Below are 27,121 nucleotides of genomic sequence, written 5' to 3'. Positions count from 1 at the left end.
TGTGAGGTGTCTATCCCAGTCTGATGCTTATAAGCACTAATGTCATGCTAATGGACATAAAGAAAATCACTTACTTTCCCATGTAATAATGATTGGTGGGAAAGTAAGCCCAACGTCATCTTTTCCTAACCATTGTAAATCTATAGGACTATCACAAGCCATGAATATTGCTGGTATAATGAGCCATTTGAATGCAAAAGTCTGACGTGAGGTTACTCACGTCTTTACTTCTTAACGACAGCTGGCCCAAGTTAACCCCTGGCATGAGACGGTGCAGAGATTTTCCTCTTTTTACACACCAGAAATTTGGTTCACTTGACTCCATGTCTCTGGTCCTTTAGGTACCATTTAACTGTTCTCACTAGGGCCGAGAGTATTCGTGTGCTTTAAGATAAGGAGCTATTTGCTGGATCTGAGGCTTAACATGCGTCTAATGTTAATGCCATTGGGTATTTAAAAGGCAAAGACATCAGGAGCAATGTTACTGCAGGAGCACCTTTCCTTGGCTAAAAAGAAAACGGTGCCTACTCGCTTCTGCTGGCTCGTTTTTCTGCACTGCAACAGTGCATAAACATCCATGCTGAAATCCTACTGAAGTCTACGTGGTTGGGGTTTTTGAAATTATTTTTTAAAAATGATTTAATTATCTGTTCCCACATACTTCAGTTAGATCAGGCATGTACCCAGTATTTCTGCCTGAGAACAGATCCAGGTTGAAGAGCATGTGCAGAGCTGAGAGCTCAGCTCACCAGCTTTTTCTTTCAGGATGCAGCAATCAATGCTCATTCTGAAAAGTTTGCTAAGATGTCAAAACTTCACTAAATGTGACTAGTGCCCCTATAGCTGCCACACAGCGAGACCATCTTCCATGGTGAAACCCCCTTTTGCTGAGCCCGGGTCTGTACCACAGTGACGACAGATACATTTCCAGGGAGCTGCTGGGAAGATGTAGATTCTAAGTTGTTCTGTTACTTTCTGCCTTTTCTGTGGTTTGTCAGTATTGAAGTGTAAATACACCAACAAGGAGAGGCTATGGTATTCAGAACTGATCAGAAATTTTCCTCCTTTTTTTTTTTTTTTTTTAATTTGGGTGCAAAAGTGGGAAACAACAAATTAACTTTTGGATATTTTCCTTCATACCACCAGCTGATTTCTTCAAAACATGTATAAGACATCACGATTTTTTTTTATTTAGTTTTCACAAGCACAACCTCTTTCCAAACACCCAATAATAAATTCAAAAGGGCTTTGACTTAACCTAACAGAAGAGATGCTGCAATGTGCATTTACTGACATTGGTGCCTGGAAAGAGAGGCAAGTGAATAGCTCCAACAACTCTTCGCATTAGCACGGGGCCAGTTTGCAGTAAGGATGCTTGGGGCTTTCCGGCTGTGGCCACACAGCACAGCTCTGCCATTGGCCAAATAGCCCAGTAGCCACCACCTCTGTAGCTACAAGCCGCTGGCCCATGTCTTGGCACACTCTATCACTGCCAATTATTTGCTTTGCAATTAGCAGCGCTGGTTTCTGAGAGCTACCCGAACCCACCTCCTAATTGCCATCTCAGAAGCATCAAGTGAAAGCATCCACAAGCACCACCTTGATGCTGTGGCTGTCTGTCCCAGGATTCATGAACGAGGATGGAGACGAAAGCACAAGGGAAAGGGAATCCTCAGCACAAGTCCCTAATTGCTGGCAGTCTGGGCTGTGGATGATATCGGGACTCTAGAGGAAAAGGTTGAGTAGAAACAGATGCTTCAAGCAGGCTGTGGCCTGGCTTTCCAAAATACCACGCTCCTCTCTCCTGCTCCTGCAATCTGGGTTATTCTCTCTCATTCCCCAGGGCTGCATTCAAAGTAAGCGCCACCATTATTAAAATTCTTCGTTGGCAATGGTAATTAAGTTACTAAAAAATGTCAAATGAGGAAGCTGGAGGCATCGTGACTTGAACAAAACCGTGGAATGTAAATGTTTTTCACCTTAAAGAAGCATGATCCGTATTTAGGTACCCCCAAAGCCACCTGAGCCATGAATAGCAGGAACGTTTCCCGTTCTCCTGAAGCCAGAGGAAATATGAATACACAGGGGCTACAAAAGTTGGGCCGTGTATTTAGCTGCTTAAATGTGGATCCTACCTTCGGGCACCCATGCTTGAAGATTTCTGCCAATAGTTTTATTGTCTAAACATATGTTTATGGAATGGGAAACTCAATTCACTTAGCAAGGAATTTCTATAACAATACAGCCTATTGTGGCCTAATCAGAAGGCAAGCAGGTAGACTGCAGGGGAACTTTGTAGGAACTGCTGATACATATAGGCACAAACTGAAGGCAAGGGCCAAAAAATAACAAATATCCCTCCCAACAGTTCGTGTTTCAGCCCTGCTCACTTGCCAGTCCCTCCTGATGCCACAGCAGGGTTTTGGAGCAAATTGAGCTGCCCAGGTCGTCAACCTGCCCATGGTTTGAAAATCAGATCTGCTTCAATTGGTTTCCTTTAAAGCATAGCTCTAAGTGAAAGTTTTACCGCTGACTTTGAAAACCTCAGGATCAGGTCCTGGCTAAGTCATTATAAGCCTTTAGCCAACCACCCTTTAACTGCATAAAATCTAATTGTCCTCCGTATCCTCTGAGAGGCTGCTCTGATGGCCCACCAGCCACTGCTACTTTCCTGGAAACCCTATTAGCTTCTCAAACAAGGCAATCCTGAGGACTCAGACCTGCAAACCTTTTGTGCAAATATTAAATAGCAGCGAATAATTAGCAGGAATAATCCATTTTGCTTGACCTTCTTCTGTAATAAAGACCTTAGCTGGCAAATGCAAACGTTATTTTGAGGAGCAATTCATAATCTAGAGCTGCTAAACACATCAGCCTAAATACACTAATACTCTGATATCCACCGTATTTATACAGGACTTAAGATAGATAAAAACAGACACATTATCTATCCCAAAGACCTGAGTCCATTCATCAGTCAAATGTAGGAAAAGGAGGTATCAAAAGAGGTGGTAAAGAAAAGACCCTCTTTAACCATTGATACATTTGCAAGTACATCTATGGGTGGAGCAACCAGGTCACTTGGATTCTGTCCATGGAGCTTTATGACGTGTATCCGTTTCCTTCATCTGTTTTTTGTTGGTTTTGTTTTGCTTTGTTTTGTTTTGTTTTGTTTTTTCTGAGAGGAGAGAAAAGACAGGACAAGCAAACCAAAAGGCAGATAATTGTTCTGTGCTGACAGTTTGTCAAGTAAAGGAAGCACAATTTTAGTCAAGAGATCCACATTACCGCTTGAGCAGAAGTCTCTTCTTTTCCTCCCAGATGGCATTGACGTATAGCCTGAAGGGGCTATCAGGATACAAAGCTAAAGATGGTTAAAGACATTAAAAACTGTACAATGTGAGCACCATCTATACCAGGATCATCATCTAGGAAGAAGATTAATCCTGACGTATTGGGCAGAAGACAGACCTTCTACTGGTGTTATGTATAGCCAACAGTATTTTTTGAGATAGACAAAAAAAGTATATATAATCCTGCTACTAACCAGGCGTTTTCTAGTGGGTCTTTATCGACTCTTGAAAAACTATGACCAATAAATGGAATGATCTGCCTTCCCCTTGTTTTCTGGGTGAATGATGGCTCCTGCAGTGTGTTTATCACTGAGTGCAGTGACTCGCTTGAGCTGTTCATGTCTGACTCCACTTCCCAGCAAGATATGGAATGCACCCTCTTCATGGCAGGACCACCAGCATTTCCCAGGTCCTACCAGGGTCTCTGTTAATAATAAATATTGCACTCAGAACAAGATTGTAAATCTTGCCATAGGATGGAGGGAATTTGCAGTTCTGCATTCTTTGAGTCTAGTGCTGCATAAGTCGCTGTAATTTACTTGCACAGAGTATGGGCTTAATACTCTTGTATGTTTTTTAATAAGCTGCACAGGCCTTTTGTACAGTGGGCGCAGCTGGAGGGATAGAGAATTGAAAAGAGGGGACTTCACCTGCAGGAAAATATCCTCTACTTCCCCCCAAAGCGATGAAAATGTCAATACTATTGACACAACCCCTAATTAAAAATGACTGACATAATCATGCATATGATAGCCGTAGGACATTGGTGTGGATTACATAAACATTGAGATGTGCTGCACTTGTTTTCCAAAGGAATAAAGGGCTGGAAGATGGAATCCTCTGCACATCTGAGCAAGACAAGAAGAAGGATGCTCGGCTCCCATGCACAGGCTGCTCCTCTGCTGCCCAGCCCCAGTGAGCTCTGCAATGGTGAAAGCCTGAACTATTTGCAACAACACGATGAAACATGTCCATGTGCACTTCTTTGGCTGAGGTTTAAGCAAACGTCCTTTACTTTGTGTTTGATGTGGCCAGACAGCATGTGGCGGGTTCCTGCATCACTTCAGTTACTGCGGCACTGCTGAGCTGTAGTAACACCCCAGCCTTGGGTGCAGATAAGTCCTCCTTTTTCTCCCAAGGCATAAAATTCTTCCTTTTGGAAGAATGTAATTATACAGGAAATACCTTGTCAATGCCCCACGAAAATTATTTTCTTATGTAATTGATCTACCTGGCTTAGACAGACATCCTATATTAATGTTCATCTGCTTATGCTCTTGATATTAATGTATACCCAGGCATCTCTGCTGTCTAGAGGTAGTTGTCTTATTGTACAACACCAAAAATAAACAGTGTGATGTTCTGTGTAATCCCAGGGCTGCAAAGTAGGGTTGCATCACTGAGCTGGGGCTGAGCAGAAAAGCACCATCTGCTACAGGTGGGCTACAACAGGCTGAATAACTGAGTGATGGAGGCAGAGCACGGCCAGTTTTTCTCTTGAAGGTACAAGAGACTGAACACCAAGGACTTCTTTTCCACCTCCATGTGAGACAAGTATTTCACATCACTTAGCACCTCCCTCCGATAACATTTGCCTCCAGCTCTTTCTGCACTCCCCCTTCCATAAATCATTTTGTGCAGTGCATGACAGATCACTTCTGCTTTCTCCTTTCACTGTTAAGCGGGGGGGGGTGAAGATTAAGATTGAGAGACAGAGAGATTTGAAACAATTTCCCAATGCGCAAATGTTCTGCCATGAGCTGATATCCTGCCAGGGGTAAGAGGTGTGTGTCCCCATGCTGCAACCACACAGGACCGAATAATGAATTATCCTGCAGTCCCTCCTCAGTATTGTGGAAGGAATTCATTTCTATCCCCCTTTCATGAGGCAGCCCATTCTCCTGCTCCTGGGCTCCCCTTCCCCCAGCATCTGTCACCCCCTCGCTAAGGGACACTCGTTTACCGGACAATTTATGGCAGGATAGTCAGGTCACACTGTCTGCTCCTGCCCATGGCTGTGGGTGGAAACGAGTCCATGTTTCCCTAAAAACCTGCTCTGAAGATGACAGCCCTCCTTTCTATCTCTTTTGCTCCCCAGATCGGCTGCCAAAGCTCCTGGTTTTGTGCCATCATAGTTTTACTCAAAGAGTAGGAAAAGCAGCTGTGTCCCCTCGCAGGGTGGTTTAACAGGGCTGGTAGTGCCCTGGGCTGAGCTGATCTGCCTGTTTGCTGCAGCGAGGTTTGCTCATCGCTTTGGTTCCAAGTGCCAACGGCTGGGAGCTGTCTAATAAAATAGATTTCCATTGCAGGGACTCCCGCAGAATTAAAGGGGAATTTCCAACCCTGAGGCCTCTTCTCCCTTCCTGTGCTAAAACTCCTCTTTTGTGAAATTCCAGCATGCTCCGTGCTTCAGTAATGAAACACAGTAATGAAATATAATTAGACTTTTGTCTAATACCATGGCAGCGATATTCCCAGATGGACAATAATCCTACTTAGTTTGCCCCATCTATCTTTGCAAGACAGTCTGGGGTTTTTACACAAAGAAAAGAGGAGTGGAACATGTTAGTTGTTAAGTATTTAGGGGGAAAAGTGAATCACCTTGAAAGTAAAGGCATAATCCATCTTCCTGTGGTGAGGAACATGGTTTGATGAGCAAAAAAAGGCTGTGAAGGATAAAACCTGGGACAACCCCTTGAGCTGGGGCAGTCCCAGAAAGAATCAGGAAAAGAAAAAACCAAACAATAACTGCACCATTTGTGGCACAGGGCATTTGTGCCAGCCCTTCCCAAGTCCAATGATCCTGACCTCAAAACTACCGTTGCAGAGGCTTAAGAGTTGTATCCTTCTTCATGTTAAAGCAGATGATGGAGTGTGAAGCAGTCAATCAAAAAAGGGGATTTAGGGAAACAGCTGGGCAGAGATTTAACCCAACTCCAGACCCCCTACCTCTTAAACCTTGGAGGAAAGTTGAAGATGGATCCAGAGCTTCTGCATTGTGGCTCAGGTCCATCTCCAGCAACTGCAGAGGATTCATCTAGTAAATACACACAGCCTGACTTTGCAGATTACCCACTGGCAAATGACCCCTTATGTCCATGGGAGCTCTGCCCGTGTTGGGGTTGCGGAGAAGCCGGAGCTTGCTGGAGTCTCCCCATCGATCTGCTGGTGGAGTTACTGCAGGACCTGGTCAACGCTCACCACAACCAGGTCTTTGGGCTCATAACATCTTGTCGGACCCTGTGCTGCAGTGAGGAAGAGGCTGGCAGGTGTCTTGGGCCATGATTTAGTCAGGATTGGCACTTGTGAAGAGCCAGGCTAAGGCTGGAAAAGCCTAGGAGTTTGCTGCTTGTGCTGATGTTGATGCATGCAATTCCATGACTTTACCAAGACAGCATCACCTCCAGTGAGTAAAGCTGGAGTTAACCCTGGTGTAACAACCCCACTTCACTTTGAGGATAAGCATTTCATGCTCCGTTCTAGTGGAAGTGCTGAAGACTTCCAAATACTATGTTTTCTTCATTTTAAAACTTTGATTGTTCAGCACACAGTTTGACACTGGAAATTTTTATGTGGGGTATTAATAGGTTTTCGAGCATGGACAAATTAATTCCTGAGTGGATTAATTTGATGCATCTTTTAAATGGAAAACTGACATACTTTTTCCATCAGAGACCCACTAATAAAGTACATTTATGTGGTTAATGTTTGGGGTTTTTTTTTGCACTAAGTGCAGTACATAAAGTATAAAACTACCAAATCAATAGCCAAAGAGTGTATAAAAATGAGACTGGGTGATCAGAAACCATGTGTGATCCACCCTCCCTTCGGCTTCTTGGGGGACTCTGATTTCTGTTTCTGCTGCCGAAAGATTCATTCCCCGAATCATCTCAGGATAGCGAGGCTGCAGAACTCCAGGTGTCCTTACAAGTCCCAGAGGAGAGCGGGCATAACGAGCCACCTGCTTCCAGGGGTCTCATGGCATCAGCTCTCCTGCAGCCCTTCCTATTTTTAGAAGTAGCTAGTTTGAAGATATTGGGTTTTTCTTCTTCGTTAGTTTTCTTATTGTATTGCAGAAGAAACTGTGTAGCAGGAATTCATGTAAAAGACAAAGGCATCTTCCAGTACATTTGTGCAAGGAGCCTGCCTCAGCCTGCCAAGGAATCTGCACAAACTCCCCCTTTTTTTGTTTTTATTTTTCAGCTGGAGTTCAGCAATGTTATTTCAAAGAAAACGCCTGCACAGCCTTGTCTCTGCAAACACTGCAAGCATCATTCGATCAGTGCAACTCTCTCGTGTGAGCTAATTTAACAAGTGGTTGCTTTGCAGGCTGTGGAGAATTGCCTCTTACCTAATAATTCCACTAATTTGCTTAACTTTCCCAGATTGCAAATGGCCCTACTCTGAACAAGCAGCTTTCTAAATGAACCCCCAGACAATTTCTTGACAAGAGGGGAAAGGAAAGGTGGATGGCTTGGGAGGTTAAAGCTCAGAGTCTTTTATTTTTGACCTTTGGGCCAGCATTCAGATTTGCTTGTTGGGAAAACTACATTCAAGATATATTTTCTTCAGGGATTTATGCTACCCTTTTGCTTGTAATTATTCTCACTTGATGTTTTCCATAAATTAAAGATGAGCTCCAGTCCTCTCAATTATCTTGTTAGAGTCTTCTTATTTGTGGCTGTGAGCTGCACCACCAGGATCGCCGTTCTTGAAAAGCTCCTGGTCAGTGCAGGAGAGAAATAAGGAGTGTACATGGGTAATACAAATGTCTGAGCAACCCCAGAAAGAAATGAAAACTGCAGTAAAGGTAAATGTCAGACTATTTAAAGACAATGTTAACTATTGATTTTTCAGAGGAGACTACCTCTTCAAACGATGGCAAGCATACCTTCGGGTACAGACAAGGCAACCTAGATAGATTGGGGAGAGAGGGAGGCAAGTGAGCTGGGAAGACGGAGATTTTCCCAGAGAGCAAAATGAATCCTGTTTGAAGCCTTTTGGATTAAAGAGGTGGGTTAGTTTTTTTCATAGAGTTCACCCTTCAACCCACTTAAGAACTATGCCTTTTCCAAGAAATGAAGGGCAAAGAAACCCTGATGAGCAATAAAGAGATAACCAGCAAAGTACTCGGTTCAGCCGTGTTTTCCAATGAAAAATGAACCCTTGAGCACACCCGGTGATTTGTTGCCGAAGTGGCAAAGCTCACCCAGGTTCCTGATTCTGCTTCCAGCAGAGATGCTCGTAGTTCATTCTCACACCCTGGAGCAACTTGCACTCATTACATATCATTTGGCTCTTCCCACCCACACCTGCCTGCACGTGAGCTGGGACCACCAAGGTCCCGTGCTTGCTGCCGCTGTGGAGATCCAGGCAGGTAGCAAAAAGCAGGGAACAAAATGATCATCGTCCCTGTGCCTACGGCTAGGAACTTGTGGGGTATTATAAATAACTTGGTAAATTTTTACCATTCTTTAGTACAACAGGATAGACTGTGATTTCATACTGTTTAAGAGAAAATCAAGCCTAGAAAAAACGGCTTGTTTTCTAAGATATACATGTGTGTATCTATATTAGAAAAAAATATGTGTTTATATATATTTTTTATATATATATACATGTACATATATATATGTGTGTGTGTGTGTGTGTGTATATATACTTACCTTATGGTCCATGCTGTGATATCTCTGTCGAAATATCCAGGAGCAGATATTACTGGCCTTGGATGTGCACATCTGCAGGGAATTGTTCTTTTCAAGCTGCAGTGCAGAGACAAAGCTATACATGGTGCTTTGGGAAAACGGCATGATAAGAATTTAGTCAGGGGATTTAAAGGTCTTCCAGACCTGCATTTTCAAAGGGGGAAACTTCTTATCTCGATGGGTTCTTTGGAACATGAGGAATGAAGGATCTAATCCAGTGAAGTGTAATGTCAGTGAGGGCGAATTAATTTTGCATTTGGATACAATGCCTTCTTTAGAGGCTAATTTGGGTCTTAAAATAAAAATTATTATATGCATCCACACAGCAAGGGAAATGGGTAACTCTAGGGGGCCCCTGATGACTTTGGCAGATTTTGAAGTGGGTACATGAGAGGAACAGAGCCTCCCAGTGCCCTGCGTTTCCCCTCTGCAAGACTTTTGGGTGCTTCAATTTAAAGATCCCCGTAGGGCTTATACCCCCAGCTCACCTTCTTTGGCAGCCAGCTCAAGTTGCAGAAAACCCCAGTTCCTGGGAGACCCCAAACACGGTGCAATATGGGATTACTGCCTGGGGTAACTTCTGATTTAGAAGTATTATTTCAATGAGGAGGTCTTCAGACAGTGTTAAATGATAGATGATATAATTTTTGAATGCGATGTTCATCTGAATTTTATTTTCTGATGTTTTGACTCATTGACTTGATGTCTCTCTATTATGCACACACCTCTGGAGATGTTGCTGGCAATGATTATGCATAGCATTGAGTTAGTGAATAAAACCACTCCAGGAACTGCTTTACAGATCACAGTATCGTTTTCTCTATAATTGTCCCACAAATGGTGGAAGTTATATGGAGAGAGCAGCGTGCTCTGACAGACTGCATATTTTTGCAGTGTGCATCAGATCTCGCTTCGGCTTCTGAGACTTATTTCTGATGGTTCTTGGGGATTTAACTTTAAGACCAATGTATTTTAGTAGCCACAGACGCTCCACTGTTCATGTCATCCAGCAGCAACAGAGGATGAGCTGTCTCCTTAATATGGATGAGACACCAATTTATCTAAGTTATCACCTCCCAGTCTCTCATTCATCTCTGCTGTTAACTGCTGTGTTTCTGACATCCATACCTAAACTATCAGCAACTTCTTCTCCTTCAATTGAAAACATAAGTAATTTTTGGCTGGAAGTTCTTGTTATGTATATAATGGCTTCTTCATCTCCCAGCTGGAATTCAACCATCAGGTGACTGAATCAGGCTCTGGACGCCGCATTTTAAACACATTGCACAGATCTGCACAGCACTCTAAATCAAAAGTCAGGGTGTCTTTCCACCATCTGAAAATATACGACCAAATTAGCATGTCCCAGGCTTACTCTGAACAGCACTGCAGCCCCGGTTGTGCACAGCCCAGGCGTTTGCCTGCAAAGTCAGCAATTCTTTCCCCCTTCCCGATGCATTCCCAAACCAGTGAAACTTAGCCCTACGTCTGGTATTCTCTTTATAGAAGACCCCAGCAGTATTATGTATCAAATAAAGGTCTCATTACTTAGTTTCTGCTTCCTTCATGCCTTTGCTCTCATTAATCATCCTGTTCTTGAAACTGATGCTACAAGCCCTTAGGACTGTCTGGCTCCCCACTCCTCAGTTAAAGGTTCCCTCCTCTGCAATTTCTCTGCCCCTCCGTGCTGCACGTGCCACGGGGACCACCGACCCGCTGGGGACCACTGGTGCTGGTCAGACCAGTGCTGGGTGCCTGGACACTTCTTGGTTCAGAGCTTGTGCTTGAGTCTTAATGCAAAGAGGTGGCCTCCTGTTTCTGCCCAGCCTCGTCTTGGGGCACGTGTGGATTCTCTGGCTGCTAAATACCCCAGCGCCGTCAGCTTTGTGCGTTGTAACATCTCTAGATGCAGCCCCAGTGCCAGGTGAAAAAAGGAAAGCTCTTTAGTTGTGCCCCTAATCTGTAAATTTCATCCTAAATTGCCCTCTGAACAATGTTGCAATTGAGCAGACAGAATCTGCGTCATCCCCTTCTCCCCCATTTGAGTTCCCGTTTGGCTTTATTAATATTTGCAGGTCCAGCACAGTGATGACTTTGAACAGCCCCACTCTGCCACCACCCTCCCCACGCCATGCACCAGTGTTTCTGTTTGCGGGCTGGGACCCAAGAACTTGGCTGCTTTCTCTGGGCAATATATTTTTCAGGAGCACAAATGACTTGTATAAAGTGCTGGAATCTAATTCCCTTTGTGCTGAGGATGCAATGCAAAAAGGCAGAAGAACAGGGGAGTGCAGATCCCCCCTCTGCTCTATGAATTCACCAAATCCAGTGGTTTATTCATTTTAATTAGCCTTGGAATTCACATATAAGTTTGTGGGTATATATCTATACACATATGAATTCATATAATGACATGTAATTCATTTAGAGTTTGGCATTTCGGAACAGGTAATTAAAATAGTTCATTGTTGATTAATCACTTGCAAAATAAATTATTAGCAATATCACTGTTAACATTATGTTTATTACTACAATTTAGAGAAATTAAGGCGGTTCACTTACATTAAATTAAACATGAAAGCACAGATGTAATGTACCCTAGACAATATCTATTTACTCAGAGAACAAATGTGATGTGTGCATTGCAGTACATTTGCTGGTTCATACATCTTGGATGGCCTCTTCGTGTCACCACCAGAAACCTAATACCAACACACAGACGATTCCCATCTCTTTCTGTAAATATAAAAATAGGATCTGCTGGACTTTAGTGCTCGCTGTGCACTGCAATGTGCTCCTGGCAGCTCTGGCTGATCTGCGGATGCTGAAGGCAGCTGGGACCTTCCGGGGACGGATGGAGGATGGCTTTGCAGTACTGCAAAGGTCCTAGGGAGTGGGGACGTAATAAGGTCATGAAGGGCCACACCAAACACAACCCCCCAAAAACCAGAAATGGGAAAGAAAATCAAGTTTTTCACTCCTCAGCAGGACCGCAGGTCGCTGTTATGAGCCAGATTATACCCAAACTGCATGGAAATGCAATAAATCTCAGCCTAACTCTATGAGGTGCCAAAGGCTTCAACAGTTTGTTTAAGTGGAATTTGATTTTTAAGCAGCTCTCTTCTAGGGTCAGGACAGATATTGTCCCGTGGGAAATAAGTATCCCTTGCTTTTGACTACTGTTTTGTCTTGAGGATGTTCAGACTGGAGTCTCAGGGAGTAATGGGGACAAGTCAGTAGGGACGAAGAGGACACAGAGCACCTCACGGCACATTTTCTGGATCTGCCTCTCTGTGGTTTTATACCTATGGGAAATAATCTATAATTAGGTGTATAAAATAGCTCTCTGATCTCCTTGCTTCTGGCCCAAAAGAGCACAAAATTGATAACTCAATTATCGCTGCTGGAAATACAAATAAATTAAAAGCACCTGGTAGGAGGAACTCTACCAGAGACACCCATGCAGCAGAGCGGATGCTGCTCTTTAATTGTGAGCTCAGAGGCAATTAAAGCCCCAAGGCTCAGGCTGGGACCAGACTGATCCTTGTGCTCTCAGATATGTGGGAATAGTCACACTCAATGTAACAGAGCTGAATGTCCCCCCGAGTTGATGGCACAGGTTGGTAGAAGCACTGGGGACAGGGAAATCACCTTTCCATCGCAGGAGAAAAGTTGGGGTGGAAGCTTTGGAAATGGTGACATTCTCTGGGAGGAGAGGGACCTCCTGAATGGCTGGTGAGCTGAGCTCGGCTACAGGGTGAGGAAAACCAGGGTTGGGTTTTAACAGTTTTCTGCATAGGAAAATAATTCATGCCTAATCCTGACCCCAGCAAATTCCTATGAGTTTTTGTTCTGAACATACAAGCAGGGCAATGTAGGATATTGAGGGTCTTCTTCACTTTTTGCCTACTCATCTAGCATTTACAAAAAACCCTCTCTCCACTGAGGCTTGTTTTTAATGACTCCTGTGCTGAATTAACAGTCTACACGGGTGTGACAATGACAACAGTCACTAATGACCACTGTGTTTGTCTAAGCCACATGCTGAGCTCTGATTTCAGTCCCTGCCACAGACTCTCTTTGCAAAACGGCTTCTGGGTCTTTTTAAGCAATTTAAAATGTGTAGAATGAGCTGGCCTGTCCATCCCTGCTCCTTTGATATTCTGCTGCCTGGAAGTGTCCTTGAGTCACCAGGGAGCACCTGTAGGGAAGTGTGACCTGGAACGATGTGAAGAGCAGGAGGAGAAAAGCCTTTGAAATTTCATATTGCATTCAATAACCAGTGAAATTATATTTAAGCAATCTGCCCTTTGATGCAATCTCAACCAGATCAGAAGGGCAAATGCAGTTTCATGAAAAGGTCTGGTTTTATTAGGCAACACACTTCATGGCCTGATGAAGAGTGTGTGACGGTGCAGACACACAGGATACATGCAGGTTTTATTTTAAAAAGGAAAGCGAAAGTGCTCCAGATGATCCCCAAAATCTTTGTGCCAGAAACATTCCACCACATCATGACACTTCACTCATTAAATTGTTTCCTGGATGAGGGAGGGCACAGATTTACGTTTCTGGGGTGCCATTGCAGGGTTCAAATGATGCAAACCCCAGGCAGGGTCACAGACACCCCGTAATGGCCATGCAGGGGACAAGGCATCACCTGGGGAAAGTGCCAGATCTTCTCATCCCAAGCACCATGCTGCCCACTCCCCTTGCAAGGCAGCACAACAATATTCACTTTAAGACCACAACAGGTTTTTTATTTAGGCAGTAGCATTGCCCATGAAGATGCCCAGTGCACGTCATCCGTCCTCTGCCCATTGCTTGGGACAGATGTTAGAACAATTCTATCCGAAAGCTTTTAGCTCCTGTAACTGATGATTCATATTTGTGCTGTAATAGCCAGATACTGAAATAATAGTAAGGATTTAATTGTTTTAATGAAAGTAGATTTTTCTGCATTCAAGTCAATTTGCTAAGTTTGGATGACGGAATGTAAGACTGGATTTGGCTGTCTTTTCCTTTGCCCTGAACAAAAAGGCACAAGTGATTTCAAAAGAACAAGCTTGGCATACTAAAACTTTTAATAGGTAATATCTGCATAACTAAAGGCAATAGGAACAGCCCAACCTGAAGAAAAAGGGTTTTACGGGAATTAGTGTCTCGCTGTCACATTTGTAGAAGGGACACATGCATTTTTCAGATCTTTGCACATTAATGGCTGTATTTGATTCAAAATACAGTCAGTGAACCCTCAGTAAATGGAATTAAATGGTATGTGTCTGATTTGAGGGTGACAATCCACCAATTGTTTCTTGTTTGAATTACTACCTGCGTGGCTGGGCACAGCGGTAATTGAAACTATAATGTTTCATTCCTCTTTAGCTATAATTTATCTGAAAAGTTCATTCACCGCTATTCTATTCTCCTCCCTGAAACCTCTCCCTTAACCATTACCCTGATGTCAAGGGCTGCATCCTTTCTGTGCACCCAGATTTTTACCTGGCTTGAGCTCGGCATTTCGAGCACATAAGCAACCTGTGCGTCCATGGACCAGCCCCATCTGTCCCCCTTGCCCTGGCCACAGGGCTTGCTGCTCCACAGGGCACAGGGCTCCTTTTCCTCAGTCTCAGGTCTCTGCTTTGCCTTTGGCTCAGAACTCAGGTGAGCACATCCTTACAAGATTCTTCACATTTCCCTTCAAAACCAAGAGTTTGCAGTGGCTTGAGACCATCTTATTTTGTGTGACTCCGGATTATTGACTTCAGGTCTCAGACCTACCTGTAACTATAAATGGAGAGGTTATTTTCTTCCGTCTGTGCCTTGTTTTGTTGTTTTATGTGGTTCTTACACACTACACAGAGGTAGCTGTGGCTGTGGCAGTGCTGGGTATATGCTAGGGGTAACAAATAGATTGCCCCTCTTGACACTACCCATTTATAAGAAATTTCTACTCTTTTTTCACCCAATATTGATAAACAGAAGCAAACGGAATGTATTTTATTCACTCATAAAGTCTGACATTTCCAAAGATGGAATCAAATTATCCTCCTCATCTCTCTGCAGATAGCCGGATTGCTGTCTGGGTATGACTTTACAAACGCAGACTAATGACACCCAGTAAGGACTCCTTGATTTCCTCACAAATAATACGAACCACAAGAGCCAGACTCAGTGTGTCAGGGTGACAGCACTTCTTTCTCCCATGGGACCAGGCTGGAAATCCCTGGGAATCCCTTGACCCCTCTGTCAGCAATGGGGCATGTTCTTGGCAGAGGCATTTCTACAAAAGCATTTGCATCTTCTTGAGTTGGTGCCACTGTCTGTGGTCTGCTTAGGCCTCAGGAGTGATGAACTTTGGATTTTGTCCTTGCTTTTGGGGTGATTTAGGTGAAAATCCTGTGTGGCTCATGTGCAAGTTGTCTGGGAAGGTGATGGTCCTACAGTGAATTGCATGGAGAGGCAAAGCTCTCTGCTGCCTGCAGACACAGAAGGATGGAAGGAGGAGCAAAGAGGGGATCATAGGAAAGAAGGTAATGAGATTTAAAAGGTAATTAAGGCTGATGGCTCCCAAACACCACAATGCTCATAGCTGAGCTGATGAACCCAGGGGAGAGCCAAGTGCCGGAATAAAGCTGACAGACGAGGTGCGGCAAATCTTGAAGTGCTGCTGCAGGGAAGGTCCTCGGCACATTCGAGTCCTGGAGCTGGCCCGTCAGTCCAGGCACAAGATGTGCAGAGATGCTCCTGCTCTGGGAGGCATTCATGGCATTGATCTACCAACCTTCACCTCCACTAGGGGATCCTGGCACCTTGACAAACCATTTGTGTTTGAAACACACTGAGCTGAGGAGAGGGGTGGAGAATAGCAATGCGCAAGGACAGACTGGCATCTAAATGTGGAAGGAGCATGGCAGCCCATGAAGAGAGATCTGGGGAAGGGGTTGGGATGGAGTGAGACAAAGAACCTGGAGGACAAAGGCTGTGAGGGCAACATGTCACCCAAGGGCAGAAGAGGACAGTTCCTCCCCAGGGAATTCCCTGCATTTCTATACCAGCACCAGGATGACCCTTTAGTCCCTGTGGTGATGAAGGAAGTGTCTCCTCCATCCTCTTCTGGACCCAAAAGCTCTGGAGTTTCCCCTTCCAAAGCTGATAGGAAAGCTCTCGGTGGGCTCAAATATAATAACTGTTCTGGGCAGAGGGAGAAATACCAATCCAGGTCATGGCACTATTTTCTCTATAAAATCCCTAGCAGCTAAAGCAATCCCAGCTGCCACAGATGGGAATTTCACCCAAAATGAGACCTCAAGAGTCAGTCTACAGTGCTCTTCTTCACATGCAAACCGTCACATACACAGAGACTGTCTTTGCTAGGAGTTGTGCTTCTTCATGCCTGGAGTCACAGAGCCGTACCAATTTAAACCACCCTCGCCTTTTCAAGTTCACCTACTAAATATTTCTTTTGCTCACCTTAGAGTGTAGGCTGAATAATTAGAGCAAGTGGCTGCATTTCTCAAAATATAACTAGGATTTGTAAGTGCTAGAGGACGTCGGCAGTGCTGGAAGGGAAAGGTAATTGACATTCCCTTCAGGAAATCTCTTCAAAAATTCGGGTGCTGGTTGCTTTGGATTTATTGTCAGTGGTACAATACAAGCAGGGAATATGATAATCCTTTCAGGCAAATAAACAACACAACCAAAAGCAACCAAAGCAGAAGTTCAGCTCTGCTGCATCTCTGATGGCAGAGAGGGACCGGCTGTGACCTGGCTGATCTTCCAGCTCTTTTGCACCAAACATGATGTTAGGAAATTAAAATGGAAAAAAAAAGCCAATAAAGCTTTTGTAAATGGGACTAGAAGGTCTCATTAACAAAGCCAGGACCCTGCAGACAAAGCCAATGAGGGGCTGAGTGCTCAGATGTCCCTGGGACGCTGAGGGGAATGTGGTTGTCTGTGCTATGGCAGCTCTAGGGTTTCCTGAAACGCCGCAGTGAAGCCTGGCTGCCCGCAGCGGTGCACAGCGACAGGGTGCTGATTAACTGCAGGCTCCCCTGGGCTTGCCAGGATTTCCAGAGAAACGATGGAGAGAATTCGTGTGGCATCCCACACCCCACTGTGATGAGAGGAGAGCCTGTCTGCTCCCCAGCCCACATGCCATAGATAAATAAATACCTGTGTATGTGAGAGAGATATATATATATGTGCACCCACACTGCTGAAAATGCAGTGTATATGTGCTGGGTGCACAGCACAGCCTTGATTAACCCTTGCCTGAGTCGCCCCTCCTCTTGTAACAAAATATGCATTAAATTATAATCTTACGACATGAGTTTGTACCAGCCTCGCAGCAGCTTCTGGTTAAAGTGCAGCTTCGATGCCCTTGCCATTGCGATATTTCTAAAAGGGAACAAATTATTGTCCCTTATCCCAGTCCCATTGTTATAAACCACCTTGAGTACCAAACTGCTGCAAAATGAAAAATAAATATTTTTTAAATTTCAAGGGGAAGGGGTTTGCTGGGTGCTGAGGTGCTGTGACCTTGGGGCAGCTTGGGCAGGGAGCTGGTCCCAGGGGTTGTGAGCCCTTTCAACAACTCCTGCTCCCCCTTCCCCACCTGCAGAGGGTTTGAGGGAGTTTTCCAGTGGTTTCCCTTTAGCTGCTGATTTACTAGGGGCAGAGAAAAGTCTCCTTCCTTGCCTGCTTTCAAGATACTGCTCCCCACCCCAGGCTGCCCAAGCCTTTGACATTGCCATGTCTTTACCACTCACGACATGACAGACCACACGCCTCATTTCTGCCTGGGATCTGTCTTTTCCCATTCGGTGATTTTGTAAAAGTGTGTCTCCAAATCTCCCCTCCTTGTACCTCTGTTTCCAAACTGCAATTGGGTGTCTTGTGGTTTAACTGCTGTCGAGAACGCAGCAGCTCTGGTGCATCTAAATAGCTGATTTTTTTGGGATCTGATTCAGGTCTTGCCTTCAGTCATATCAGCTTGGCTGCTGCAGTGGGAACACGGTGTTAAATGTGTTGAAGTGAAGGAGAAAAAGACTTGCAAGCGTCAGGTGCAGCATGGGGAAGCGGCTGGCGGCTGCACCTTGGCTCCCCTCCACCCGTGCTGCCCTGGACATCGAGGTCCCTGGGCCTCCCGCTGCTCCCTGTCTAAATTTGGTGCATGCCTGGAGCACGAAGCAATGTCTGCCCTCCCGGGCTGCAGAACTTCTGCCTGGGAGATGATTAACACCGACACCCTGCTTTGCCTCCGGCTCAAATGCCAGGGTGCTGCGGTGATATCGTGCCCATGTCCCTATAAACTTTTCCATCCTCCAGAGGCACACATGTACCAGTGACATCCCCGTGCACTGTCCCCCTGCCCTGAGGACATGAAACACTAATAATTATGGGTGCAGCTAAATGCCTGTCCATGCGGGACTGAGAAGGGGAGGGTGGACCACAGGGTTGTCCATAGTCATCGCTGCCAAGGTGCAGGTCGTACCCTGGCGCTTTTCCCTGACCTGAGCAGATCAGATTTAGAAAGAGCCCGGGAGGCACTTAATTCTTGATTATCTGCAAGCCACTTATCCCATGGAAAAGAGTTGGCAGGGAGCCATGCAAAGGGCTGGGTGGCTCTGGCAATATTTAGCTCTGCTCACCAAGATGCCTTGAGACCCTCAGCAAGCTGCAGGGACCACGACCTTCTGCTTCTGAGGCAGCAGCGCAGACCCTGCCAAAACCAGGGGGCATTTTGTGACATGGAACTGGGCAGGGAAGGAGCAAAACCTCCAACAGGACCGTGATGGCAGGGCGCTGCAGCCACGATGCTCACCAGCACCGCTGCCATGGAGCCACCATGGCTGTCACCAGCAGCCACGTGGGTCCAACGGTGGCTGTGCTGGCCGGGGCTCTGGCTACCAAATGTTCACACATAATTCCTGACCTCAAGTCGAAAGTATAATTCTTTCTGCCACATCTGACATTTAGCTGTACAGCGATCCTTGCCAGGAAATTGCCATCGTTTCAGTTCTGCTCCCAGCTACCATTCTGATTTATATTTTTGTTTTTATCCAGTTTTTCTGACTTGTTTTGGTAGGGTGGACAAAATGTTCTCACTCAAGACAGATGACAGTTTGCCGATAAGAGAAGCAACTTATCACAAACAGCTCCGATCCTTTCTCAAATGCTTAGTCTGTTGGAACAGCTTTAAAGTCTAATGTGATATTGTAGGTTAGCCCCAAATCTGCTTTCCCTCCTGTATTTCATACTTTATGGCTCCAAGCATCAGTCCTTTTAAAACAAAACACTTCAATCTTTTCAGATCATCCATGCTTTTCTTCCTTTTTCACCACCCCACCACCCCCCCTTAAATTAAGTTTTTTGAAACTTCTTTTGGTATGGCAAATAAAATAAACACCATAGACGAGTGACCTCTTGGAAGCTTGGTGTCCTTGAGTCTAACTTTAGAAATCATTTGTCACAGGCACAGAAATGTGCGCTGCAATCAGAATTAGCTGCCAGATTATTTTTTTTTTCAGACAATTATATTGTAATTTGAGTGGCATTCTTGAGAATAGCTCAGGTTCTTCAGCCTTCCCCCCATGCCCCAACAAACTGCTCACTAAAAGAGAAAATTTCTGTCCTATTCTGTTTTTAATTTTTTTATTATGATTATTTATCATATGGAAAATAAGTGAGAGGGAAAAGAGAGACAAAGAAGCTGAACAGCTTTGAGCTCTGGAGATAAGCCCAGTAGGCTAAGAGGGTATTATACAGTTGGTTTTAGTTCAGCAAAACTGGGACTTCCTACCAGAACTGGGTGAATAATTCGCAATTAGTGATTTGGGCCAGAAAAATGCAGGTTATTTCAAACCTTGCAGCTTTACTGAGTGAAATGCCCTCTTCTGCTCATAATTTGTATGCTAGCAAAGCATAACATGCTCTGATCAGGTGCTACTGTTTGAAATTGTAGATTTTGTAGCAAAATCACTTTCGGTCTGCAAATGTGTTATTTTGATGCAGCCATTTATCTCTAACACTCAGACTGCGTCAGTGACTTGCACAGGATGTGGGATGCACCCTAGAAAGCTTCTGAAATGCTTTTGGGAGCTCCTGGTCCCTTCCAGAGCAACTGCAGGTTGGTTCATGTCGCTCCAGGGCACATGGAGTGGGAAAAACACCTTCCTGATCACTGGGTTTGGATCATGGGTGAGACCTGTGCAGGGAACTCACTTGAGTAATTTTTTTTGGGGGGGGGAAAGCCTCTGGATTTGTAGCATTAACTGTGAGCAGGAGAAAGGGTCACTGTCCTGAAACAAAGGTAGCCGAAGCTGCTACACGTTGGCTGCTCGGGCGTCAGGTCTCTTGGAGGATTTTGACAGTTGATTTTGAAATCTTGAAAGACATTTTTGGGGCTCAAAATACTGCTGCCAGCCTCCATTGCTCATCACATCACCACAAACACCTCTCACTCGTGTTTGCAAGGAAGGTGTTCCGGGAAAAGCCAAGCTTCCCGGCCCTGTGAACCATGATGCGTCAGGGTAGAGTCCATCTACCAGCCATGCCAGAGCATCGCTCCTAAATGCCTAAAACTGGCTGCACTTGAGCAGCACCGACCTGTCCCAAAAAGGGTTTCACAGCCGCATCCTAGCCGATGGCTGAGCATCCCGGCGGGCACTGCACGGATCCTGCCGTCACAGGGGACATCACCAGCCACAGCCTGCAGACATCCCACCAGCACCAGCAAACCTCTCCCAAGGTCAAATCCCCCCCAAGCAGCACAAAGGACCCTCCAGGGAGCACTAGGAGTAACGAAGTGTGAAATTCAGGTCTAAATACATGTACAGCCAGCAAGGTGCCTCTTTCAAAATGGGTTGTTACCTGGAAATAGGGCACACGGTGTCTTGTAAGGGCACAAGCTTCATTTTCCCAGTGCTGGAACCCCCCATGCTGGCAGCTCCCCCTGCAACTTCCTGGGCCCTGTGGGCACAGAGGCAATAGAATGAGACACATTCACTTCTCTGTGTGATGGAGTTATCCTCCTGCCAGTAAATAAATGTCTATATCTGTACTTCTTGCTTGTATCTGAGGAGGCGATACTGTGTGCTGGGCTCTTTCAATTTTTCATCCTCCTGGAGGGAATATGTGATAGGAAAAGCCTAAAAATTAAAAATAAAATAAAAAAAAAGACAGAGTGAAAAGCCATACCTCGTACCTTTTCAGCACAATCTACCCAGTTATTTTCCTTCCTCTGCCTTTTTTAATTTTAAAGCTTCCTCCGAATGTAGGTCCCATGTCAGGAGGACATTAAGACACTCCTGAAGTATCTCAACTTTAAACCACATCCCACGGGAAGGACACTCATCATCTCTCGCATCTTCAGCTAAAGACACAGCATTTTATCTGGGATCCAGAGTGTGTCTATAAATATCAGCCCATCTCGCAGCCGGGCAAGTGATCGGTCTATTACAGAAATGGGTAATCTAAATCATGGAGCTGGCCGGGGCTCTCCCATAGTTAATCTTTGTAATGGGAGGGAGCTGGACCAAAATCTATGTATAGCTGAGATGGCAGGAGCTCCAGAAGATATATACAGTTCAAACACCAGGGAAAGCTGTTTCCATAAAGATGCCCAGAATAATCCTGTCTCCTCCAAACTTTCCTCCAGGCACATGTGCCACCACGGGACAGAGGTGATGGGGGACATGGGCGAGCAGTGACGGTTGCTCCGGAGGTGTGCAGGTAGAGGACAAATCTCAAGAGGGATCTTCAGAAAATAAGATGAGCAAAGACCCATTTCTCTGCTCTTCCACTGGCAGAGGAGGCTGGATGGGTGGCCACAGTGAAGAGAAAGTGGGCGACCAGCTTGTTACTGTGCCGTATCTGGATCACAGACAGAGAGTTCTTGAAATGCATCTGTATAGCTAAACGTAAAACCTGATGGGATTTCCAACCCTTTGATTTCTGCTAGCATTTTACTTGCTTTTTATTATCCCAAATACATAGCTTTTTAAGGTACTGATCCCTCTGAGAGAGCAAACCTGTGGTTAGTAAGCAAAACCACTATGCTCATTTCTGTTCTATTACAGGAAGGAAAAAAAGGGAATAAAACCCCCTAAATTTGAGGTAATTTGCTGGGGATTTTGTATATGATAGAGACGTCTCTAGAAAGTGGGAAGAGCTGCAAAAATCTAACATGGCCCTTTAGTGAAAGGTGTCAAGTTAGCGAATATCAACAAGGTGAGATAAAAGTGTGGTGGTGTCAATGCATTTTGCGTGTCTGTAGATCACAAACTGCCCAGCTCCCATCTGTCCAGACCAGGACCTGCTTTTCTGGTTAGTTTGATGAGGTTTTGGTCAAATTTCATGAGGGCTGTCACAGCATGGGCTGGCAGCTCCTCAACAAGGATTCTGCTGCTCTTCTCTGTTTCCCACATCTCTGGGGAAGCACAAGGAGATCTGGGGTGGGAAATGTCCCCTTCCCCCGGGACAGAGAGAACCAGCCCTTCCGAATGTGGAGATAAATTTTGAAGCCACCACTGAGAGACAACCACATCCCCATAAAGTGCTGGCTGCTCTTTGGAATGAAATGGAGATTTCACCTGCTAATTATAAAAATGGCAGGCAAAACCCTGCACGGCATGATTTCTTACATTAAACAAATTTTATGGCGGAGAAGACTTTTAGTGGCACTCTTTGCAGACCTGGCCTTTTGCCAGTTCGCTGTCATTAAATCTGCCGATCTTAAGTATCAGCTGCACTTATTCAAAGGGGCTATAAATAACAAACCCTGAAGACTATTAAAGGAGCCAGCTTCCTCGGGCTGTTTGTCAAGCCTGTGGACAGACTGACATCGCGAGCGTTGGGGCGACCCTGGCTGATGCTGAGCATGGGCAGCCTAGCACCTCTCAGGACAGGTTTTTCACATGCTCACAGATTTATCTTTTATACTGCAAGACACACGTGACTTTTCCATTAAAAGAAAACCTCTGTTTAGGCTTGCGACAGATAGCACTTGTTCTCTTAGGGTTGGATGAGTCCTTGGCCACATGTCTGAAGCCTGAAAGTGTTGAAGCTTTGCCTAGATGCAAGGGTTAAAAATGAACAGGAGCATGCAGAGAGGATAAGAAATGGAGCTGGGATATTTTATAACACAATAAGGTGTTTTAATGTGAAATACAGCAGAAGTCACCACTCCCAGGACATTTATATGCTATCAGCTACACTGGCACTCAGGGCCGCCACAGTTCTGTCTCTCCTCTGTGGTTTACCCGATGAAAAACCAGCAAGCCCACAGGCTGTGTGCGCCCCCCAGCACCCCAAAATGCCCACGGGTTGCAGGCAGGATGCTCCAGGAAGCAGCAGCCGCACTCCGTGTCACTGGTGCAGCCCCTGTGAAAAATTGCTAGCAGTACTAATGTGTGGGTAATGACCCATGATTCAGAAATGACTAAGATGCAGGAATTAAATTTACAATCAACTTCCTTTCTTTTTCTTTCCCCCTGGAACCTTGAAACCAAAGTTCCTAATGAAAAAAGCCCACCAGGGCAGGTGACTGCAGGCAGCCGCAGTATTGAAGCTGGGTGCTGTCACCGTGCCAGGCGTGACACGGGGCTGCTTCAGTGGCAGGTTAAATTGATGACACAATCTCAGGAGAGCTCACTAGTTGATGCCAGGTTTATTTTTGTAAGTGCAAACTAATGAAATTTAGAGGTTTTAATAACAATAAAAAAAAAAAAAAGGAAGCTACAATTTTAAAATGAAATTCATAACTGGACCGAGCGCCAATCGCATTAAAGAAATGAGCAGCTCAGGCTTTTTCCCAGAACAGCCTCCACATTTCTTGGCAAGAGGCAGGGAGCTCCAGTTTGTCCAGTTTGTCCCAGCGAAGCTCCTGGCTCTGCACAGGTGATGGAGCAGGGTCCGTGCAGACATCGCACCGTCCGTCTGTCCTGGGCTCAAACAGGGGGAAACCAGAGTGAGGGGCTTGAAATGACGTTTGACCCACAGCAGGCACTGACTTCTTACCAACCGCTTATCCCTTTCCCATTCCCCCATTGCTCAGCTGAGGGGGTACCTCACTCATCATGTTCTGAATTTTAAAAGGTAGCCAAGAAATTGCTTAAAAGGCAGGGAAAGGAAAGGGAAAACAACCATAAACCCACAGCAGAGTTATCCCAGAAAACGAAGTGGAGTTTGCAGGAGGGGAGCTGTTCAAAGAAAAAGGCAACCTTGAACAACTCCAACTAGGAAGGATGCATAATTTAGAGCAACCTGGAGGCACTTTGTACCTTGTTTATTTTACAGACTTTCTGCTCTCTTCTCTCATGCTTCTCCACTTCTCACAGATTTGGCCCTAAATACTCTGTCGGATCAAAGAAGATGGAGGGGGCTATTTTCAAGAGCAGGGACAAACATATCCACAGTCACTGAGGCCACCAGGGGCCGAATCTGGAGAATAGCTGTGGTTTGGTTTTGCTCTGAAACAGTGATTCTGTAATTGTAATACTCTAACATGCACCAGCTGTAAAAAAAACACGGAGGCGGGATACTTTTCAAAACCATCAGAAGTCTCTCTTCCAACCCTTGGCTGCAAACTCTTTAGGGCTTGCAAGAAAAGGGTTGATTGTTTTTCTCTTGCTTTCCAACAGAAATGGTTAAAATGAGCACAGGTGTGTTCTGGGGTCAGCACAGCTTGGCCTGGGCTGGATTTAAGCCAACACCAGCCTGAAGTACATGGCAAAGGCAGGAGATGAGAAGGAACCTTCACATCTCCAGCCACATCTACTGGTGCCCTAAGCGTAGTCCTTCCTCTCTCTTGGCTTAGGCCCCATCACGGAGGTTTACAAAAGCTGCTGGAAATCACCCCAGGAAACAAAAGGCAATTGAGATTCTTCCCCAAATGTGATGTTTTTGTGGCAACCCAGTAAAAGTGTTTGTGTGTGCTTGGGGAACAGGATAGCAGGTCAAGCTAAATATGGACAGTGGTTGCCAGAAGAAATCAGGAAGTTGGAGGTCGTCTGAAGCAGACGTATGACAGACTGTTTTCTGAATCATTCTACATCCACTGCCACGATGACCCTGGGATGCACCTGGGCTGAAGCTGGTGGTGGTTGTGCTGAGGTTTTCCCTTCCGCTGTGTTTCTCCTCCTAGTTCTTTGCGCTGGTGGCCTTTCTGGAGGAAGAGAAACTTGGACTTGATGGGCTGGAACAGGCACTGGAGAGCATGGAGAAGCATGGAAATCCATCAGAATCCATCCCCATCTCTGACACAAGGAAGAAAATGAAGATGCTGAGACATGAGCTAATGAACACACGAAGGGAAGCGAGGACAAGAACGTTAATTGCCTGTACAGCAGTGCAGCGAGTCTGAGCAATAAAAAAAAATAAGTGGGAACGACTAATTTATGAGTGCAAATTCTATATGGAGAGCATGACTTAAACTTGGGGAGAAAATCCATGTGCCTGGAATATTAAAATCAATAGTTGTAACCTATTTAGAAAGAATTGAGTGGGCAAAGAAGGTGCAGGAGGAGCAATCAATATCAAAAGTGACATTGCCGTGTTCCAGGCACTGCTAGAAACTTAAGAGAAAGGGACCTCAAACACAAATAAAAGCCGAAAGATGCTTCTTTAGACCATCAAATCTCATGGACTCCTTAGTCACACATCTATGTAACAATTAAGAAAATTTCCCTGTGCTGTCCTAGAAAACATCAACCTAAAGTGATGTGAGCTGGAGGGCTCACGCTGATGGTTTTTGGAATTTCTAAATGTCGTAGAAGGTGATTTCCTAACCAAAACCAGGAGGATCCTCTTCAGGATCATCAGGGCAACTGGAGAACTGATCACAGATCCAAAAACTAGCTACAGCCAGCACAAAGGTGACCCCATTTCAGTCATACGTGCTGGGCACAGACAGCAGAAAGCCTGAGCTGGGAGTAGGTCCCTTTGGTTATCAGCATCATAAGCCAGGTCACCTGGAGGATTTTTAACAGAAAACATGAATGATATTTGGCAACTCTTTGCTTAAAAGCACTCTGGATTCTCAGGAATCTAGTAAAGCCTCAGCATTGAGAAAGAGGAGGTTGTTCTGGTTAAAAATAGTTCAAAGGGGAGTGAGAGTAGTTTAAAATCACCCAAAGGAAGGGAAAGTGGATAATGAGGAATGAAAACCAGCCCCAAGCAGAAGGTTGGTAGGTGAAACCCATGGCCAGCAGAGCTGAGAGCAGTAGGGGAGTGCTCTTTAGATATAAGAGACTAAAAGTAGTTGTCCAGACAGAATAGCAGACATTAAAAAAAGAATGCACAAAAGGCAGACGCTAAATATTTAATTTCTCTATTTGGGGACAAAAAAAGCTAAGTGAAGTAGCAATGTAACCTGATGTAATCCGACTCAGGATGTTAAACAGCCGCTACTACAGCTAGAGGAATTTTGGTGATAGGCAGCCATCAATATTCAGTGCCTGGGAGTTTTAAAAGCCATCCTGGGCCGGCAGCGTCTGCAGGGCCAGGAGTTTTCCAGAAGCCCGAAGCAGCTCTGGCTTTGTGCCAACGCACAAACGTCAATGAGGAGGATGACTTGTGTAATTATAAATCTGATTGTCTGATGTTGATTTTGTGAAAAATAATGAAAGAGCTGATAAGGGACTTGATTAATAACAATTTAAGGAGAATAATTAATTACAATCAACATGAGTTAATGGAAAATAGATCTTATTAAATGAAATTGATATAATTTTTCAAGAATGTGATTATAGATTTGATTGATTTAGCACATTTCATCAACACTGCTACGTTTGACTTCTGCAAGGCATTTGACTTAATGTTGCCTCATTTATTAGGAAGCTAAAACAATGTAAAATCAACACTGCAGGCGCTAAACGGATGAAAACCCCGCTGATATGTTTAAACATATCAGAGAATCATCCCAAGTGGCTTTGTTTCAGTTCATCATTTTTCGCAAACGCTGGAAAATCAAAACTCATTACAATCAAAGTTTGCTGATGAGACTTGGAGTAGGACCACGGTCAGCGTGCAGATTGGGCTTCTCCTCGGATCTGCATCTTT

At 45.0% G+C, this 27,121-nt stretch overlaps 1 long non-coding RNA gene across 7 annotated transcripts in view; it reads left to right on the top strand.

Annotated features, from left to right (window-relative positions):
• LOC136108426 (uncharacterized) overlaps positions 1–27,121 on the top strand; it is a 60,935-nt gene that overhangs the window by 17,325 nt on the left and 16,489 nt on the right. For 2 of the 7 annotated variants that reach the window (XR_010652389.2, XR_011741638.1), the window contains one exon: positions 4,167–7,058. The exons of the other annotated variants lie outside the window; for them this stretch is intronic. This is a non-coding gene — a long non-coding RNA (uncharacterized lncRNA). Of the gene's footprint in view, positions 1–4,166; positions 7,059–27,121 lie in introns of those variants that run through there. 7 annotated transcript variants of the gene reach the window in all.

Source organism: Patagioenas fasciata, chromosome 16, assembly GCF_037038585.1.
Source record: "Patagioenas fasciata isolate bPatFas1 chromosome 16, bPatFas1.hap1, whole genome shotgun sequence".
NCBI lineage: Eukaryota > Metazoa > Chordata > Aves > Columbiformes > Columbidae > Patagioenas > Patagioenas fasciata.
Note: the sequence above shows the minus strand (reverse complement) of the source record. Positions and strands in the feature narration are given on the sequence as shown.